Raw genomic sequence first — 20,682 nt, 5'->3', positions numbered from 1 at the left:
ATTTAGTTAGAAAGAAAAAAATAATTATGCAGAGTTGGATAATTATCCAGAATTATGAGGGGAGAAAAAACTATTTAAACCTGAGTTACACACAGATGTTGGGTCCTTGAGGAGAACACGTTCCACTCAAGGTTTGGGGCTCCCCCTTTGACCCAGATGTGGTTTAGTTCCATGCATATTAATCAGCCTGGATTCATTAACACACTTCTCACTCGGCCACCTCGTTAGGGAACTCTGCTCCTTCTCGGGAGGGTTTTGCCTCCTCGTGCAATCTCAGCCGTGTTAAGAAAATCGTTCTGCACTTTGCCACTTGTGGCTCCCAGCCCTGAGGAGCTGGGTGGTCCACGGGAGGTGTTTGCAGCAGCGATTCACCTCTTTATTGCTCAGAAGTCAGAAGCGAGAGATCTTATTTCCAGCAGCCCTGAAAAATCAGGGGGATTCAAAAATAATACGAGTTTGGCGTTTTCTGGGTCTGTGGGTGGAATCGTGAACGGACACGTTTTAATTTTGGTTCCTCTGGAATTACAGCTCCTGCTGATTCAGAGGGGGGCTCGTTGGTGCTCCCTGCCTGAGGGGGGTTGAGCCCCACAGACCCCTGGGATTTGCACAGACAAACCTCTAAGGGACTCCTGCTTCAAAGGCAATTAACAGGAAAACAGGGGTTCTCAGCCCTGCTCGTGGGAGGGGTCCAAGCAAACGACCTCGCGGCTGCAGGAGTTTTATCTTATTTCTTCATCATCATCATCATCACTGAAGGGGTTGGGCTGGGAGGGACCTTAAAGCCCATCCAGTCCCACCCCCTGCCATGGGCAGGGACACCTTCCACCAGCCCAGGTTGCTCCAAGCCCTGTCCAACCTGGCCTTGAACACTTGCAGGGATGGGGCAGCCACAGCTTCTCTGGGCAACCTGTGCCAGGGCCTGCCCACCCTCCCAGGGAAGAATTCCTTCCCAATATCCCATCTAACTCTGGCATTCCCCCTTGGCCTGCCACTCCAGGCCCTTGTCCCAAGTCCCTCTCCACTCTCCTGGAGCCCCTTTAGGCACTGGAAGGGGCTCTAAGGTCTCCCTGGAACCTTCTCTTCTCCAGGCTGGACATTCCCAGGCTGCTCCTTCCCCATCAGCTGCAGGAAGAAGGACAGTTTGTCACACACATCTCTCAGTAATTCCAACCTTTAGCACATGCCAGGCTTGGCTCTTCCATGCTCCTGCCCCATCCCAACCCAGCTGTACCTCCCTATCTCCACCCTTGGCATCTCTGCTGCCTTGGATGGGCTGTGCCCTCCCCACCTCGCTCCTGATTTGTGTTTACAGTGTCTTTCTCTTGCTGGACAATATTTAAATGCACAATTATAACAAACAGATGGGATCAACCCCCGTGGTGATTTTGAGAAATTTTTTATTAAAGCACAGTATTAATCATGGTAATTGGGTAGGAACTTTAAGGTTATAAAACTACAGCATGTCTAATGAGCGAGCTCCTTCTAGGAGGAACTGAGGTTTTTAATCTAATAATGTCAGTTTTATGGATTATGACTGGAGTTTTATGAAGTGTGATATGAAATACTGTGGATTCATGGCTCTCGCTGGATTAATTTGGAAAAGTAGTTTTCCTGGTTCTAGGCCCAAAAACAATTATTCCTTACATTTCTGTCCCCTGCACTGTTCCCAAACCCCTCTGTCAGAAAATGGGCACCTACACCCATAACTTTTTTACAGGTTGCACTCCTTTGTTTGGCTGGGGTTTATTTTTTTTTTTTTGGAAATCACAGATTGTTATAAACATACAGTAGGTAGAGGAAGCTCATATTCTGTGTCCCAGACTGTATATTTGTCCAGAAGGAACAACAATGGGCTGTAAACTCTTAAACAAGGCCCAGGGCTCCGTCTGAGCACAAGGACAAAGTCACCTCACAGCACTGGGGCTTGCTGGGATTAAGCCACTGGAGCAGAAGAGCCAAAATTGGGATGTCTGGAAGGACTTTAATTCATTTAAAGAGGAAAAAATTACCAAAAGGCTGGAGGAGACCTCAAGACCCATCCAGTCCTTCCTGCTGCCCCAAAATAGTCAACTCGCCCTGCACTACAGTGTGTTTGTTAAACTCTTCCTAGAAATTTTATTTATGTAGTTTTTCCCAAAAGTTAGCATAGGCATGGGCAAAAAAATTCCCATTAAATGGCAACAGCAAAAATATTTAATTTTCCCCTATTTGTAATTTCCCCCTATTTTTAATTTCCCCCCTATTTTTAATTCCCCTGAAGTTAATTCTTGTTAACTTCTTGATTGGGTATTTGCATGAGGGTTTAATCTCTGCTTTGCAGAGGTGTTTGGTGCAGAGAAATACCCAGGGAAATAGTTCTTTCTGTCCAAGAGCACCTTCCCAACTCACTGGGAATATCAGGGAGCGAGGAAACAGCCCAACTTTGGTATCCAAACAAGGCAAAGGCTCCGTGTTTGCTTCCCACAAGATGATAGGAGGGAACCCACATATTATTACCACAATTAATACAGAAATAAGGAAATAATAAACCTCAAGACACATGTTGCACAGTTGCCCACACACCTCTCACTGGGCTGAAGAACAGTAATTTAGAGCCAGAGGAATTATTTAGAATACAAAGCATTTTATAATTCACATGTCATATAGAGATTTTTCTTTTCCTGACTAACTCTGACCGGGGTTTGAACAAATATGTTAAAAAATACCCACATCTACCCCTGAAAAGCACAGGTCGGTATTAATAATATTTATAAATTTATACAATTTCTAAATATATATTAACAAATACTTAATGACATGTTATATTTATACATATTTATATTTATACCTTTAAAATATTTAGAAACACTTACGTAGATGGCGATTTCTCTGAACTTATAAATGTATAGTGGAAATACTGAGGAACAAAACAACTTCAGACACACAAATAGAATCGTGCACAACCTTCACTAAAACCTGCCCTTCACCTGGGTCAGATTCTGACACATTACAAGCTGCACTGCCAGGTTTTTGCAATTCCAGGTCTAAAGCTCCAAACAGAACTGCTAAAGCAGGAGGGACCCAAACCCTTTCCATTCCTGTCCTACACCCCCCATTTGTTCTCCATCCAAACACGCAGCAACAGAAATGTCTCACTCCCTCTGACCACTGGAGTTCCCACAGATTGCAGGATTTGACTGCAGAGCATTTCGAGGGATAAGCACCACTTCCAGATTTTCAATGGAAAAAATGTTAAAGAGAAGCAAGAGAGTGAAAGTGGAGTGATTATGGCTTTATATATATATATATATATCTATATCCAAATCTCACACTTCAGCACTCCACCTGACCTCCAGGTCAGGCCCTCCTGACCTCCTCCTTTCCTCTCAGGAAGAATTTCTCCATGGAAAGGGTGGTCAGGCACTGGAAGGGGCTGCCCAGGGAGGTTTGGAGTCCCCATCCCTGGAGGTGTCCAAGGAAGGCCTGGCTGTGGCACTCAGTGCTCTGGGCTGGGGGACAAGGTGGCCATCGGGCACAGGGGGGATCCATGGGCTGGGAGGGCTTTTCCAACCTAAAGGATTCTGTGATCCCAGTGCTGAGGGGTCAGGGGGATGGACAGACAGCCAGTGGCTCAGTGCCCTTCTAAACTACCCAGGATTGCATTTGGGATACCGGGATAAGCTACAAACCCAGAGCCCAAGGAGTTAAACCCAAGACCTCGCAGGGAGTATTTCCATGCTCCGAAACTGTATCTGTTCCACTCCATTACCGAGGGCCAGAGTGTGGATTTAGGATAGGTCCCTCACTTTGGGTCTGAAACACAACCAGACTCCTCCTGTCCTGCTGCTACAGGGCCCAGATGTGTCTCTGGGTTACTGGCATTGACACATTTATCCTGCTCTGCAGCTTTGTTATGTAAAATACCTCTCAGCCTTGTTTGATCCCTTGACTCTTTGCTAGAGGCAACAGTTCCACGTTTAATCCATGACAGGCTGAAGAGCTGCCCAAAGACTGTTTATGGAAGTGTGGGACCACTATAAAATGAAAGAATAATTTTACAGAAGGAAGGAATTCTTTGCTACTCTGCTCTGAATTATCGACATCTTTCCAACCCCGATGGCAAAGCTCCTTCCTAAAGGGGGAAGCTGCCACAAAGACACACAATCTTTCAACACCTTATTTGTATTTTTACTGAAGGCCAAAAGGCGTTTCCATGGACCAGTGAATCTCAACGAGCTTTTCAGCAGCGTCCTGCACCAGAGGGGCAATTTCAGAGATCTTCTTCCTGATTTTACTCCAATTTGCTCCAAGAAACTGATTTTAGTGGCAGGCCTCTTAGTTGGTTCAGATTGGGTATTAGGGAAGAATTTCTTCACGGAAAGGGCTGGCACAGCTGCCCAAGGCAGGGAGGGGACTCCCCATCCTTGGAGGGATTTAAAAGCTGTGTGGATGTGGCACTGGGGGACATGGTGGCCTTGGGATGGTTGGACTTGAAGGTCTTCGAGGGTTTTTCCAACTTCAATCCCTCCAGCACACGGCAAGGAACGGTGACATCCCACCACCAGCACAGAGCTCCACATGTGCCGCTCGAAAAATGCCTCAGGATCCATCCAGAGGACAAGAGAGCCGTGCAAAAGCAGCACATTGTTCCCTCAGAACACGCCTGGGTTTCCTCACCCGGCGCGCGAGCAGCGCTCGTTCCGATGAGCTCATTCCGTCAATAAAGTCAAACAGCACGTTAAAAACCTCCACATCCATTAACGGTCCGAGGGTTTCACTAACCAGCTCCATCCCGCTCATTAAAAGCCCTTTTATGGCAGATGGAAAGCTGAAGTCCAGCAGAAGTGCTCTGCTCCAGTGGTATCTCCAGATGGGAATGTTGGAAGGAGCCCCACGCCGCGCGCTCCGGGGGGACGTCACGCTCTGCCCTCCGTCTGCCTCCTCCACGGGGAGAGCAGGTTGGAAGGGATTCATTCCAATCAGAACTTGTGGATTCATCCAAATATTAAATGGGCCAGGCCCAGCTCTGGGAAAGGTGCTCAGAGACCATTAATTTGTGGGACACCTTCCACTAGGACCAGGTTGCTCCAAGCCCTATCTGGCCTGGCCTTGAGCACTTCCAGGGATGGGGCAAGATAAGGCAAATCAATGGCAGGTAAGCTGAAAGCACTAATTTGACTCTTAAAAAATGACAGAATTTCTTTTTTTTTCTTGATAACACGACTTTTAAAGTCTTTCCAAAGTGCAACAGCAGCAGAGTTTTGGTTAAATTTAGCCTGTTTTGGTTAACAGTTGGTTTGTTACACCAAAAGCAACTCCCTTACTGAAAAGTGAAGAATGAACCCATGAAAATTTTTTTGCACTGGTTCCTTTCAAACCAGTTTCAAATTTGAGCTGGACATCCAAAAACCCAGAATTACAGTTTAAAAAAATAATCCTAAATATACCAATGTCTTTTGGACGGCACTGGCAGGACCGGGCAGTTCTTGCCTATCAAGTTGTTCTGGGAGCATTTCACTGCAGGTTTTTATTTTCCTCTCTGCTGAGCTCTGCTCCACGCTCGGATATTAAGACATCATAAGAAAAATTCCAGCAGGGCAATTAATCATTAACTGTCACGGTTTTCCATAAGGTGCAAATTTAAGGTTATAAAACTGTCAAAACCCTGAGCAGTTACACGGGCTGTGCCGTTGGCTTGGGATGTGCCTCTGGAAGGGGGTGCAGACAAATGCCTGTGGTGCTGTGGGATGCAGGACCTCAGGAGCAGCCACGGCACATCCAGCAGAGACCATCCCATGGGAAACCACGTGCTGCCAACAGGGGGTGGTGGGGTGGCCCAGCTGCTGGGTTATCCCTGCAACCCCCTCTGGGGTGGTTGTTATTTGTAATCATAAAACCGTGGAATAGTTTAGGTTGGAAAAGACCTCTAAGACCAACAAATCTTTCCCCCAGCGCTGCCAAGGCCATCACTAACCCATGTCCCCAAGTGCCACATCCACACAGCTTTTAAAATCTCTCCAGGGATGGGGACTCCACTCCTCTCCTGGGGAGCTGTGCCAGGGCTGGGCAGCCCTTTCCATAAAGAAATTATTCCCTAATATCCAACTGTGTGCAAACAAAAAACCAAAGCAGGAGGTCACTCAAGTGGTGAAATGACGGCCCGTTGGTTCCGCACCGCAGCAAGGATGGGCAATGTCACAGCAGACATTCCCAGCACCTTGGTCTTTCCCAAAAGGTTTCAGGCATGCAGCTTGAAGAGGATGGAGACCATCCTACAGCTCCACAGGCCCCTTCCCACCAGCTTCAACAGGACCCAGAATCCCACAAACCAGCCAGTGCTCTGACTCTTGAGTTGGTCAAACCACAAACACCATTTCATTTGCCATCTGTGCTGCAGAGCCAGGATTATCTCCTGATATCAACATCCAGGAAGAGAAGGATTCAGCAAAAGCATTTTCCAGCCCAGTAGAAACAATCCTCATTTGAGGTCTCTCCTGGTTTAACTGCAGCCTGGAATGGGCTGCCAACGGGCATCCATCAATAACTCCCTCCTAAATTACACAGTAAAGCACAGAACTCCCCTGGAATAAATGCTGGATGATTGTTGGATGATCAATAATAGAACAGCATCAAGACTAAAAAGTAAAAGCCCTTCTTCCAGAATATCCCTTTTCTCTACTAATTAGGACATTTCTTCACTGAGAGACGTGTGGGTTCTAAACTCCCTCTGTGAGAAATGATGTGAACTAAACCCTGCTCCCAAATCCTGGATCAGCCTGAAGTCACATGGAACTGTTTATAATCCTTGACTGAAGGAATGCTAAAATTCTTCTGGCAAAAATACTTCCATTCCCTTTCCCCATCCAGTCACTGCTCCTCTGAAATCCACTTTTCCTACAATATTTAGACATATCTAACAATTGCCAAAACGAGAGCAAACCCCATTGTTTGGGGAGAAGAGGAAGAGAACACATCAGGAAAAATCTATTCTGATAGTACACATTTCCCCTAGTCTGTCGGGGTCTTGGTAAAATTTGGATTAAATTGGTGGGGAACACAAGGTTTTTTGGAATAAACATAGATGGGAAGGCTGAGTATCTCCAACCTCAGACAGCCCTGGCACAGTAAATGGGATCTGTGCACAAATTCCTTTCAAAACAATTCAAATCCAAGGTTTTGGTTCAACCGGTTGTGGAGACATCTGCAAAAGCTGGATTGGGACCATGCTCCCCAAATTCACTGGCATTTCAAGCCCGACACAGATTCAAATCTTTGCCTTTTCAAGCTAAAAGGAAGGGACGCGACCAAATCCGCAGGCACGGGGGAAACCCAAGGAAAAAGTGAGGGATGTCACATCTCATCAGCCTGACACCAGTGTGGAACACATTGGTGGCTTCTCTGATTCAGATCTTTCTGCAGCTCCTCCCCTGGCCTCGTTCAAATCCATAATTTTGGTGACTTTTAAGCTCTCGGCAAAATCTGCACTGAAATGTTTACCTTGGGCTGGCGGCTCGGCGGCACCGAAAGCCAAGGCTGGGGGTGCATTTCAAGCTCCAGGATGACCTGGATTTTTCCACCAAACCAACCTCTTGCAGCACGTTGGGAGCAAACGCAGGGACCTGATCCCTGAGCCACCATCCGGGGGCTTCCGCGGCTCCAGAGAAATGGGAAACACTCACGGCGGGAAAACACAGCGAGGAAAACTCACCCGGTGCCTGAGTCGGGGCTGGGTACATTTGATTTCAATAAAGCAAAGCTGCAAAAGCCTCAGGGAGAAAAAAAAAATGAAGTACTGGATGTAAAAGTTTTATAGAAATGCTACGTTTAATAAAAAAAAGAGAAGAACGCAAAGAGCTGGTGCCTCTCTGCAGCACCTCCCCAAATCCTTCCCTCCACTGCTGGAAAAGGGGTTAAATATATCACAGAATCACAGCATATTGTGAGTTGGAAGGGACCCACCTGGATCATCGAAGTCCTTGGGGAGGCCCTGGCACAGGTTGCCCAGAGAAGCTGTGGCTGCTCCATCCCTGGAAGTGTCTCAGGCCAGGCTGGACGGGGCTTGGAGCAACCTGGGATAGTGGGAGGTGTCCCTGCCCATGGCAGGGAGTGGCACTGGGTGACCTTCAAGGTCTCTTCCAACCCAAACCATTCCAGGATTCCATGGTTCTAAGTCCAGCTCCTGGATGTAACCAGCTCCCTGACATTTAAAATACAAAATGCCCAACCACTGGGCATCAAACCTTCGTTAAATTTTCCAAGGTCAAAAGAAGGAAAAGGGGGAAAAAGTGCCTTTTCCTTCCATCCCAGATGGCAGCTGAGCAATCCCTGAGCTGTCAGTGGTGGGGACTAAATAAATAGCAAATGAAATGTACGTTGGGCAAAACCAGATATGCTTAAGAAAACACAAAAGGTGTTAAAAATCACATTTTTATGCTGCCATCTGCAGCAGTTTCTTTTCAGCCTTGCTTGTAATTTAGGTTACAATGGGAGCAAGGTGTAAATCACGAAATGATAACAAAGAAAAAAGGGAGATTTTTCAGCTCTTTCCCTCCCTGAACAGTTCCTTCCACAGGGGATGAAATGATGCTGAGGGTGGCTGAGCCAGGGGAGATCGTGGGGAACCCTGGAGGACTGGGAAGCTCATTGCTCCAGCCTCGCTGGGGGGGCTTTTATTTCATTTATATGCATTTATTTGCCTGTAGAAATCTGAACTACACCTCCAACACAGGAACTGATTGAGTCTGTTTAACACTAGATGGGAATGGAAGCATTTAAAAGAAGCATTTCGCTCTGCAGAGGAAGACAAGGTGCTCCAAAGGGATAGAGGGAATATAACAATCTTGGAGCCATTTATCTAAGAGGTACACATGGTAAATCAGGGTTTCAGAGCTGCCTGAGGAGCCTGTCTCCTCCTGGGAGCTTTGGAGGTCTCAGCCATCCAGGGATGAGGGCAGTGGGTATTTCCTGGTAGTCCCATCCTCCTTTTCCCAGCCCAAATTTGGGCTGTGTCCGATGGGATCACATGAGCTGTGGATCCCGGAGGAGGCTGGAGAGGAAGCAGAAAATGCCACCCACTTTCAAGGTCACAGCTGTGAGGAGATCCCTGCTCATGCTGCTGCACTGATCTCTTACATATGACATGGACCTTGGAAGAGGAACGAAAACACACGGAGAGCTGAATATTCCAGAGCTGTCCCCACAGCCCTGCTGCACGGCCAAAATCCCAGGGGAGCCGTGCTGTTATCAGGAAGAGATGCTCTCTTGGAAAAAAAAAAAGCTGCACAGGGCTTGAGGTTTTCCAGCTCCAAAGGATCTGCAGCAGAGGATGAAGCACAGCTGCCTGTCCGGGAGGAAGTTCCTCCTCTCCACGGTGACTCATCCAAGAAAACCCAAGGGCAGCCGAAGCAGCCATGGGGCTCATTTGAAAAGGATCCTCATTATTCACTCCCAAATTGGGTTTGTCAACAGAGGGAAAGAGCAAAACTCCAGGATTGCCTCATTCTGTGATTCCAAGAGCCTCATCCAGCAAAGGGGGAATGAGCTGCTCTGAGCCAGGTGACAGCAGTGACGTGGGGACAGAGAGGGGACAAAACACAGGGGCAGCAGAACGTGCCAGGCACTGCCTGGTGCTGCTGGAGGAGCACTGGAAAGGGATGGAGGAGAAGGAGCAGGATCTGGATGATCCCAGGCTGCTGCATTCAGCACACAGCTGGGAAAAGATGCAGAGAGCTGGGGGGGAAATGCAGGGAGTTGGGAAAAGATGCAGAGAACTGGGAAAAAGCAATGCAGGGAGCCAGAAAAGATGCAGAGAACTTGAGAAAAACTGCAGGGAGTTGGAAAAAGATGCAAAGAATTGGGAAAAAACAATGGCAGGGAGTTGGGAAAAGATGGAGAGAACTGGGGATAAAAATGCAGGGAGTTGGGAAAAGATGCCAAGAATCGGGGAAAAAACAATGCAGGGAGCCAGGAAAAAATGCAGAGAGCTGGGGGAGAAATGCAGGGAGTTGGGAAAAAATGCAGAGAACTGGGGGAAAAAAATGCAGAGAGCTGGGAAAAGACACAAAGAACTGGGGAAAAACAATGCAGGGAGCTGGGCAAAAATGTAGGAAGCTGGGAAAAGGTGCAGAAATCTTTGCTCTTCCAGTTTTTCTGTATCATCGGAGCTCTGGCAACGCGGCCGCACGTGCACAGGCAGTGCCAGGGCAGGACATGGGACCATGGAAAGGCACCTGGAGGGGTGGGAGTGGGCAGAAGCTGCTCAGGTGTGCTGGATGGGTCTGTCAGGAGCCAATCTGCTCTGCAGCCCTGGAAGGTCCTGCCTTGGGTGAGAATCCACACCCCGGACCTTCAGGCTCCGGACTCCGACGCTGTTACGGAGAGTTTACGTTTGGCTTTGCAGCTTAATTTCTTGTGACAGTGAGAAGGAACCCTGAAGGTTTCTGTAAACCAAAGTGTTTACAAGGCAGTGCCAAAGCCAGAGCTGGGTGCAGTGTGGGCTGTGAGCAGCAGCTCCAGTGCTCCAGAACTGCCCTCCAGAGCACAGGACGTGCCACAAGGAATTAACCTCCCAACACACAACTCGAGCCTTGAAATCTCTGCGTGACAGAGACATGAGCAGCTCAGCCAGGCCTGGGGGAAGTGAAATGAAGCAGCAAATTACAGCTCTGCCCAGGATTTTCCACCCGGGATCCCACATAGGTATTTCCCAGCACTCCCTCCCCGGCACTTGTGGTCGGAGCTGCTCCTTTCTGGCGTCTTGTGGTGGCCCTGCTGCTGCTGCTCAGGGGTCCCCTGGGCCACATCAGGGCACTGTCACCACAAAACACACAAGTGGTGCCAGCCCAACACGCCAAAGGGTGTTGGAATGGACCCAGAGAGCTCCCAAGGGCCCTCTGGAACCTGCCCAGAGGTGCCTGGTGGGTGAGCCTGGTCCTGGAGACCCTCAGGGCTCCCTGTTTCGACCTCACCCAGGCAAGGAGTGGTCTGTGAGCTCATCAGCACTCAGGATGGAACCAGGAACATCTGGGACTTCTCCAGTGCTTTGCTTTCAGGATCTCCATGCGCTTTCCAAACTAGGATGGCAAGAGAGGGACAGGAAAAGGAGCAGTGGGACACAACACCTATGGAGAGCAGGGAGCACAGCCCACCTGAGCCCTACTCAGAGATGGCCCAGCCACTGCCCTGCAGTGACCTCAGCTCTGGAAGACAACTAAGAAACATCAGATCCAGCCCTGACCCGATCCAGTTACAGAAATCCCTCCACATCCCCAAACACAATCACTTTTCCCAACTTACTGATACTTTAAATAAAAGTACAGCTTGTTTTGGCTGTCAGGGTCAATATTGCAAGGGAGGAAAAGCACCAGAACCACCAAGAACATCCCAGAAGCATCTTCCAAGCAGGACCCCTCCACCAGAGATGTCCAAGGGCACCAACAGCCCGGGCAGCCCAGGGAAACCACCACGAGGACTCTTATCACAGCACTGGATGCATGTGCAGTGTTTCATTTGGCACCCCTGGAGCTCTCATAATCTTTTCCTTTATGATTAATATTGAACAAGTCATATTCCTTATGGAATTTCCTAACTGTGCCTGTTTATATTTTTCTCTACATCAGAGTTAATATTTCGAGATCGCCTCTCTCTTTTTTTTCTCCCTTATTTCACATTCATCTGTTTTTCCTCATTTTATAAACCAGGTTTCTTGTTTAGTAGTCATGACAACATCTGCCTGTGGTGGTTACACCACAGCCTAGGGCTTTTTATTTGCTTTTCTCCCCCCCCGCCCCCAAGCTGCCTTAGAAAAAAATACCCTTTAAATAAATAAAAGCATAAAATGAAAGGGGCAAGTTTGGTACCGACTCCTCCTTCCCCTCCAATGAGCCACTTCAACAAGACTTCCCAGCATGGTGGGTGAGGACTCATTTGGCTTTAATCCTGCAAAGTCTTATCCACTTAGTGAACTTCAGTGGGAATACTCGGAGCACACCAAGTGAAACACATATGTAAGTCTTTAAAACCTTGAGGTCTGGGCCTGAAAGGCAGAGAAGCAAAAAGCTGGAGCTGCATTTTCCTTCTGGGCGTTGATCTCTTGCACAACAGCTCATGGGGGCTGGGGTGGGATGGGGGGGAGATGGAGATGTGCTGCTGTTCCCCAGGTGAGAGTGGAGTGACTTCCATCCCTCCTGATGGACCACCTGGATGTGGTACCTCTCCCTTGCTCTGCATTCCCAACAAAACCCAGCGGCTGGAGGCAGCAGGACACACCCTTCCACTCTCATTTCAATTAGAAGGATGTGGTGATTAAACCCTATCAGGGCAACCCGGAGATCAGACAAAGGAATTTCAAAGCAAAGGAGCATCACCCCACCAATCCCATGACTATGACCTAGGGAATATTAAGGAATAGCTTTTTTCCCCCTAACTTAACATTACATTTCAGTCTTTTAGGATGTTGGTCACCAGTAGCTTAGAGGGAATTTAAGCTCTTGAAAAAATGAGTGTATTTTATGTGAGACCTCTCCCCCGAGCACAGTAAGTGGCCCCGGGTTACGGATCTACGTTTACCCATGGAAAGACACAACTCAAATTCCATGGTGTGTTTTACACAGGGAACATAAAACACCAATTACAGGATGGCCAGGCACACTGAGAGCAACCCTGAATCCAGAGGAGGCAACGAGGACGGGAAAAGGCCGGGAACTGAACAAAGGCAGATGAACCTTTAATGCAGCAGAACCTCTGGGAGCCCAGAGACACTGTGTCCAGATGTTCAGAGGTCGATGTAACCTGACTCCAAGAAGGAAGAGGATGTATTCCTTAAAATTCCCTGTTGTGCTTTAATTTACTGCAGTCCTGCAGAGGAGCATGTGGTGATCACAGGTGGAGTTTCACATTGACCATAAACATGAAGTTGGGGGCAAAAGACTCGAATCGTTTCGGGTTTGGCTGCCAAGACGGTTGAGGTACAGATTTCCATGAAAACATCTCCCTTTCCCTGTGCTCCAATAAAACCAGAGGAAAACCCTCCAGCAGAGACTCTGCAGCACCAACAAACCCTTCACTGATGGAACCAAGGCCTGGGACAGGCGACCACCCAAACTGGGGCTCTCCAGCTGATTCCTTCTTTGCTGGGTGGAGAAAGGGAAGGGAGAAGGAACAGAGGATGGATGGCAATATTTTGAAGCTCCAGTTTCTTATCTGTGCTCACATTTCCTCTAAATAACCCCAGGAAAATGATCTCTCTACATCTTCAGGACCTCCCTGTCTGCCCCTGAACACTCTGAGGGGAGGGAAGAACAGTGTTGGCCCCGCAGTGCCTCCAGCACCATCCCATCTGCCCAGGAATCAGAGACAGAGCTGATTTGGCTGCATTGGGTTTCAGAGTGGCCCCCCCACCAGATCCTGACCCTTTTACCTTGGCTCTGCTCCCTCTGAGGTTTCTGGCCACGGCAACGATCCGTGTTTGATGAGCAGAACTGGCAGATTGGCCGTTGTTGCTCCAGAGGGATTTGCGTGGGGATTACAAGTGGTTTTCAAGGGCTGGCTATGGAATAAATGACATTACTGATGCAATAAAAGCAATCCCTGCCTCTTTCCTACTCCCCGCTCCTGCCATTCCCAAACAAACAATGCAATCTGATTTGGTTTTCCCAAGGAAAATGATAAATGTATGTTGACTGTGTCCTGAGTCTTCTCCTGCTCCTGCATTTTGGCATCTCAGAGGAGCTGGCAGGTGCTCTAAGGCAGGGCATCATGTAGACACCAGATCCAGTGGAAGGTGGCCCTGCCCATGGCAGGGGGTTGAAACTAGCTGAGCTTTAAGGTCCCTTCCAACCCAAACCATTCCATGATTCCATGTAATACCCATCCCTCTCTGCTTGTTCACTCGCAAGCTGCAGGAAATCAATCCGTGTGCACTCCCAGGCCTCACTGCCATGCCACACAAGCCATAATCCAGGACCAAACATTCCCAAACTGCTCATTTTGTGAGCTTTTCTGCTGGATTTCCTCCCTGCTCCCACTGCACTCCCTTGTATTTGTGCAAGCAGGGAGTCCTGTGCTATCCCACGTTTTCCCTAACACTACTGAGTTCACTAATGACACGTTTTCTAGAAGGGGAACCAGCTTTTGGAGCTTTTAGAGGGTTCAGATCCTCAGATCTTTCTTAGCTGAAGGAACCAGTTGCATGGCTACCAGAAAGCCTCTGGGATTTCCCTTTTCATCCCTCCTCCCACCAGCACAAGGCACCAGCAGTGCCGATGTGATGAGTAGGGAACATTGTTTCGGGACTCGCCTTCTCAGCCTCTGCAAAACTGGCACCAGCCTGAGGTTTCTCACTCCTTGCAAGTTTTTCTAATTAGGGCAGGGTGTAAATTTAAAGTGCCAGTTCTCTTCCTGAACAGCTCCACATGTGGACACCAAGCCCGGCCCAAACCTGTGCTGTTCCTGTTTAGCTTGACCCGTCTCCAAAGGGGGTTTCACACGTGTGAAAGGAGTAGTTAATCAGGAACATGGAGGGTCAGACCCTCACTGTGCTCCTGGCAGAGCTGAAATTAAAGCTCAGGAGTCCCTCAGAGGGAAGCAGGAGAGGTGAGACCTCGTGCTACCAACACTCTCCTGGATGGAGAGATTTCAGGGCTTGAGGCTCAGCTGAGCTGGGCTTAGAGCAGCAAGAAAAATCCTCACCCTCTGCACAATGCCAGCATAGAATCATAAAAGCCTGGAATGGTTTGGGTTGGAAGGGACCTTAAGGATCATCTTATTCCACCTCCTGCCACGGGCCATGGGCAGGGAGACCTTTCCCCAGACCAGGCTGCTCCCGGCCTTAAACGGCTCCAGGGACGGGGAGTCCACAACTTACTGGGAATGTTGGAATGTTGCAGACATTCCCCCCCAAAAAAGGAAAGGTGAGACTTGGGGTTTGCAAACAATTCTCCAGGCAAGGACTACCCCCAAGCAGGGCACAGTGTGCCCATCCCACATCTGGGTGGGAGCCTGCCTGGGCAGAGCTGGGCACTGCTGCCCGTCCCAGCACCATCCCAGCAAACACATCCCAGCTGCTCCAGGAGCATCCTGCACTGATCAGCAATTTCTCTGAGTCACCAGCTCCCCAAAGCCCCAGTTTTCCTCGGCAGATGAAAGCAGAGTGACACAGGTTTCCTGCAATTCCTGGCAGTGTCATCACCAAAGAGATAAAGCCTCTGGTGGAGCCGGGGGGATGGGACGGTCCAGCTGTGTAAACTGCGTGTGGGCTAAAGCATCCCGGGGCAGCATCCTCATCCCAACACTTCCAAAGCAAAATAAAACCTCTCTGGAGGCAGCAGCATCACACAGAAACATTAAACCAGCAACTTGGCCCAGAACAAGCAAATGAGTTATTTTCATCAAAGCAGGAAAATATAAAATCCGTCTTCACCTCTGTCACCAAACAGCCCAGACAGCAAGTTCCACGGCTTTGTCTTTACTCTGGGATGACATGGGGTTCATTTTAATGGATTTAATTAAAGCTCTCTAAAATTTGAGTGAGGAACAGTGGGAAAATTTGCACCTCTGATCTGTGGGAAGTTCTACAGATGCACACCCAGCTGACACAAGCTGTGCTGAAATCCAACCATCCACGTGCATAAAGCACACACTCACTGAACTCGAGAGAACATCACTTACTGGAATATGCAAATTAATTAAACATCACTTACTGAAATATGCAAATTAATTTAAAAACCCTAAGTTGACCATCTGGGAGGACAGAAGGTGCCACCTGGGTGGGGAGGCCCTGGCACAGGTTGCCCAGAGAAGCTGTGGCTGCCCCATTCCTGGAAGTGTCCAAGGCCAGGTTGGACGGGCTTGGAGCAACCTGGGCTAGTGGAAGGTGTCCCTGCTCACGGCAGGGGGTGGGACTGGATGAGCTTTAAGTTCCCTTCCAACCCAAACCATTCCAGGCAAACCATCCCAGGAACCCAAACATAAATCAACTGCTCCAACAGCCAGAGATACCAGAGGAAAGACTACAAAGCAGGAACGGGAAGAAGCCTCCTTTCAGCCAGGAGATCTCACTGTAGCCAGGAACTGCAACAAAATCCTGCCCTTGCCCCAAAAACACCACACCAAAGGCATAAACCCACTCCAGCCCTTTTCATCCCTGAAATGGGCACATTCTGTCTTCACACATCCATATCTGACACCATGAAATGATTCTCTTCATAATGCACGTATTAAAAATTCCCTTTAAAAGAAGTTCATAATCTGCCATCTGTTTCAAGTTAGGCTGAGCTGATTTTGGCTTTTTTTTTTTTTTTTTGAAATGGAATAGAAAACATTATTTAAAGGTCCTGTAATCTAGATGGTGGGAGGAGAGAAACCAAATTCCAAATACCACCACCACTGTCACCCTGCAGCAAAGACTTGGAGAGAGCCAAGGGCTGGGGAGATGCAATGGGACCAGTTCAGATCAGGACCAAGGGACAGAAAACATGATTAAACTTGGAAGAACTTCACCATCCCTTCAAACCACTGCACTGAAACTGGATAAATTCACAGTCTGAAGATGTTTGACACAGATTAATGGGTGAGGTCCTTGGTTTGGGCAACGTCAGTGCGTCCTAATGGTTTTAGTGAGGCTTAGTAGCTACACCTAAACATAAATAACACTGGAAATATGGTAACAGTGCATGGTCGAGATCATGTCATGGACATCAGCAACATCTCTGGCTTATGGCTGGTCTGGCTCTCATCAGACAACGTTTTACACACACACTTACACATCCCTGCAATCACATGTGCAGCACATACTTTATCTCCCACCCTGGTCTGGACCCGAACGCCGCGGCACCGAGCAAATCCCATCTGGAAAGTGCAGCTGGTTTGAAGCCCTCGCAGCCCGGCCAGCTCGGCTCGTTTCACTGACAACATCCTTGTAATTGATTCTTCTCAGCAAGCCCGAGCACCTGGAAACTCTGCTGGAGGACTCCAGACACGAAGGTTCTGGAGCAATCTTGAAAATCAAACGCAACATTCAAAAACGGGGGTAAAAACCACCAACCTCAGCCCTGCCCCAGAGCCCGAGGAACCCGAGTGCTCCCCAGCTCTTGGCTGGGCAGGGGAAGGAGCACATGTGGTGGATGTCAGCCATGTCATTCAATCCAGCCCTGGAAGGGGTTCAGGTGGTGTGAAGAGCGAGAGCGGTGTGAGGCCGACCTGGAGCAGCACAGAAAATGAGCCCTGAGAGCACCCTTGGAAGGCTGTCATGTGGGCAGCCACACCGAGGGCAGCCAGGACTGGTTGTGCTTTCATTACACTTCAGCAAATCTTGCTGGTGTGACCTCTGAATGTCAGTCCTTACCAATATTCCCAAAGACATGGGGCCACTGGAGCCCACCCAAGTCCCTGGGTCTCCCTGGCTTGGTTGTCATGGCACAGATGTGACACCAATGGCACCAAACTGGGCCACCAGCCCTGGGACAGCCCCACACGTGGCACCTTCCACCATGAACCCGAAACCCAGCTGGAGCTCATCCCTCTGGCACAGGCCCAGGCTCCCTCCCCTCCCTGCCACCGCAGCCCTTTGCCACGGGAGCAAAGAGATGCTGCTCTAAAACAAAACAGTGCTCTTGGATGGCCCAACTCACTCCAGCTCTTCCTGGCCCTGAACCCAAGAGCCCCAGTCAGCAGTGAAAACTAATCCGGCCCTTCCTGCTGCACTTTTACGGCCATGGCAGCGCTTCCCATCCTGGGGGCCTCCCATGCAAATCTCATTTCATGGCTGGGCGTAAAACCTCGCTCTCAGGTTTAATGAGCAAAACCACCACCAGTAGCAAAGGTGAGCTGACAGGGAGCCCAGCCCACGGCGCCTCCGAGCCCCCCTGAGCCCTCCTCGTGGAAAACCCGCCCGTTTCCAGCCGGACACCCCAACGCAGAGACACCCCAAACCCCGGGCTGCCCGTGCCCCGAGGAGCCACGTTTGATTTTCAAGCTAAAAATCCCCCCCGAGCCTCAGGGCAGAGGCTGTGGGATCCCTCCCAGGCTCCCCTCGCGTGCCAGCAGGATGAGTGATGGGAAATCACACCAGCTCCAGGCTCCGGCTGCTGCCAGGCGGCTCCGCCTGTTGGAGTCACTGACGGCCCCCTTTCCAATTAATCAAGTTCCCATACTGATTAACAGCATGATTCATGTCCCTCGTTAGGCACATTCCCCAACAAACAAGGCTGTATTTCAAGGCCACTGGCTTAATGGTTAAAATAAATACCTTCCAAATTTCTATTTTCAAGTAGCTGAACCTTTTCCACCTTTACAACTAATTCAGACTTCCTTCAAATTATTTTTCTAAGTAATATAACAATTTGTTTTTCATTAGAGCTTGTCAAAGCCGGACTTTGGTTTATTTTGAGAGAAACCAGCGCTCTCCAGAAACTGTTTAGTACAATTTGAATGACGCCCAAAGGGGTTATTGCAGCCACAATCAAAATAGAGTTTACAGCACTGGCTTGGGGTGACACTTTATTTAACGACGTAAAAAAAAAAGAAGGGGAAAAAAAAAAAAACCCAGTGCCCCTGAATCAGAAGCTAATTAAATGCACTCCTATGGCTCACAGTAAGTGTTTCTCAGTCACTCTGACTACTGCAGAATGCAAGGACTTAACTTGTTGCTAACTAATCCCAGACCCCATTACAGAGCAGCCTTATTTACTGGGTTGGGGTGGTATGTGCTGGTATTCTTGTGTCTGGTACAGCAGCCCCACAACAGATACCATCGAGCTGGAAGTGAAATCAAATCTAGCAGTGATTAAATAGTTTGGGTTCTGCCTGCTTAAGATTTTTTTTTTTTTTTTTGGGGGGGGGGAGGTAGTATAGCTTGGTATTTAATTTAAGGTGGCTTAAATGTAACAGAAAATCTGCCCTGTAACTGCTTTGATTTCACATTCCTCTTGTTTTGCTGGGGAGAAAAGCTTGAGCTGGAGCAGCGCCAGGGCTGAGGGAGGGAAGGCTGGGGGGTCCATGGGGACAGGGAGTGAGGGGCACAGGGACCCCTGCACCCCTCGCCCGGGGGACTGGGATGATGATTAACATCCCTAATCCCAGTCCAAAGCCTCAGGGTTCCCAAAAAACCCTTTAATCGCTCTCCCTCCATCCTCCCTCTCGAGTCCAAAGCAGGTTTTTAAACAACTGAGCTGCAAAACTGTTTTCCATGGGCCCATTCCTGCCCCAGCAACCCCCTCATGTTCTGCACTTCATTTTCCTGGGATCCTCTGTTTGTTGTTTCTTTCTAAGCCACAACAAAATCAACAATATTTGGACTTCTGTGAAGGCTGAATTTCCTCTGTTTTCGCAGGGGAGCCACTGCCCAGCCCCAGCAGTGCCACCCACCCACTCACACCCTGCCACTGATGCTGGGCCACGTTCTTTAGCACCCTGAGGGGCTACAAAAAACCAGGAGAGGGACTTTTTAGTGACAGAACAAGGGGGGATGGATTTATACTGAAAGAGAGTAGGTTTAGATTGGATATTGGGAAGGAATTTTTGGCTGTGAGGGTGGGGAGGCCCTGGCACAGGTTGCCCAGAGAAGCTGTGGCTGCCCCATCCCTGCAAGTGTCCAAGGCCAGGTTGGACGGGGCTTGGAGCAACCTGGGCTAGTGGAAGGTGTCCCTTCTCACAGCAGAGGGTGGCACTGGATTGGCTTTAAGGTCTTTTTCAACCCAAACCAATCTCGGATTCAATGAACTGCAGAACGATGCCCGAATTTTCTGGCTGCTCCCTCCTCCAGCAAACTGGGCAGTGGCTTTACCCTCACAAACATTTTCATACACAAAAGCAACCCCTCGACCAGTGCACATGTGCTGGGGGTGCAGAATTAAAGCCCTAACGAAGGGCCTGATCCTTCTGCCACGAGCCTGGCACTTGTGCAGCCCCACTAATCCTCCCGGAGACACTCCTGATTTACACCAGCGCCGGAAAGGGAACGAACCCCAGCTCGGATCTGACAAGTGAAAACAAACACTGGATTCAGACACTTTCTGCAGGGAAGGGGGGGGGGCTGTTTAATTTTTGTTCCCTCTCTCCAGGCTGCTGCTGTGACCTCTGCTACCTCCTAAGTCAGCAACACAATATGTTGCAGCTGTGGCACAGCCACAGCCTGATTCAATTTGTGCGTGTGTGGCTGTGAGGGCAGTTCATCCCTCCAACGTCTTGTGGTGTGGCAGAGGTGGGGGAAGAGGCGGCTTGGTCCTCCCCTCCCAAAAGAAACGGGGGGAAAACCCTGCTTTGCCTCCCCTGCACAGCACTGGAGAGATGGGAACAAAATCAACTGGAGGAAAACGTCCATTCCCATTCCAGTTTTTAGGAGGTTGGGGTTTGGCCAAGCCAAGGCAGAAAATATCTGTTCAACAACTGTTTTCTGCCTAGAAAGAAAAAAAAAACAAAAAAGGAGGAAAATGACTTTGCTGCCCACTCTCCTGCACATTCCCAGCTCCCAGGAGAGCAGGGGTTGTGTGTCCCTGGTGCAGTGCCCAGCTGGGCAAGGGTAGAGCTCGGAGCTTGTTTTCCGAGGGAACGGAGCCGGAGGTTTCTGCCACATTCCCCCTCAGGGGTCCCTCTCAGCAGGTCCCCCCTGGAGCTGCCTCAGGGGGGTTCTTTGCTGGGGCTCTGACTTTGGGGGCTGGGGGTTTGGGCTGTGGGGGATTTAATCTCTGCCTTCTCCAAGGCTGGAAT

At 49.3% G+C, this 20,682-nt stretch overlaps 1 protein-coding gene across 2 annotated transcripts in view; it reads right to left on the bottom strand.

Moving 5' to 3' along the window:
- The window catches only part of LMF1 (lipase maturation factor 1), a 159,218-nt gene that overhangs the window by 24,211 nt on the left and 114,325 nt on the right, over positions 1 to 20,682 (bottom strand). The window lies entirely within an intron of this gene.

The sequence above is a fragment of the Corapipo altera genome, unplaced genomic scaffold, assembly GCF_003945725.1.
Source record: "Corapipo altera isolate COAL_440 unplaced genomic scaffold, ASM394572v1 104, whole genome shotgun sequence".
Taxonomy (NCBI): domain Eukaryota; kingdom Metazoa; phylum Chordata; class Aves; order Passeriformes; family Pipridae; genus Corapipo; species Corapipo altera.
This window is presented reverse-complemented; position numbering and strand designations above follow the sequence as displayed.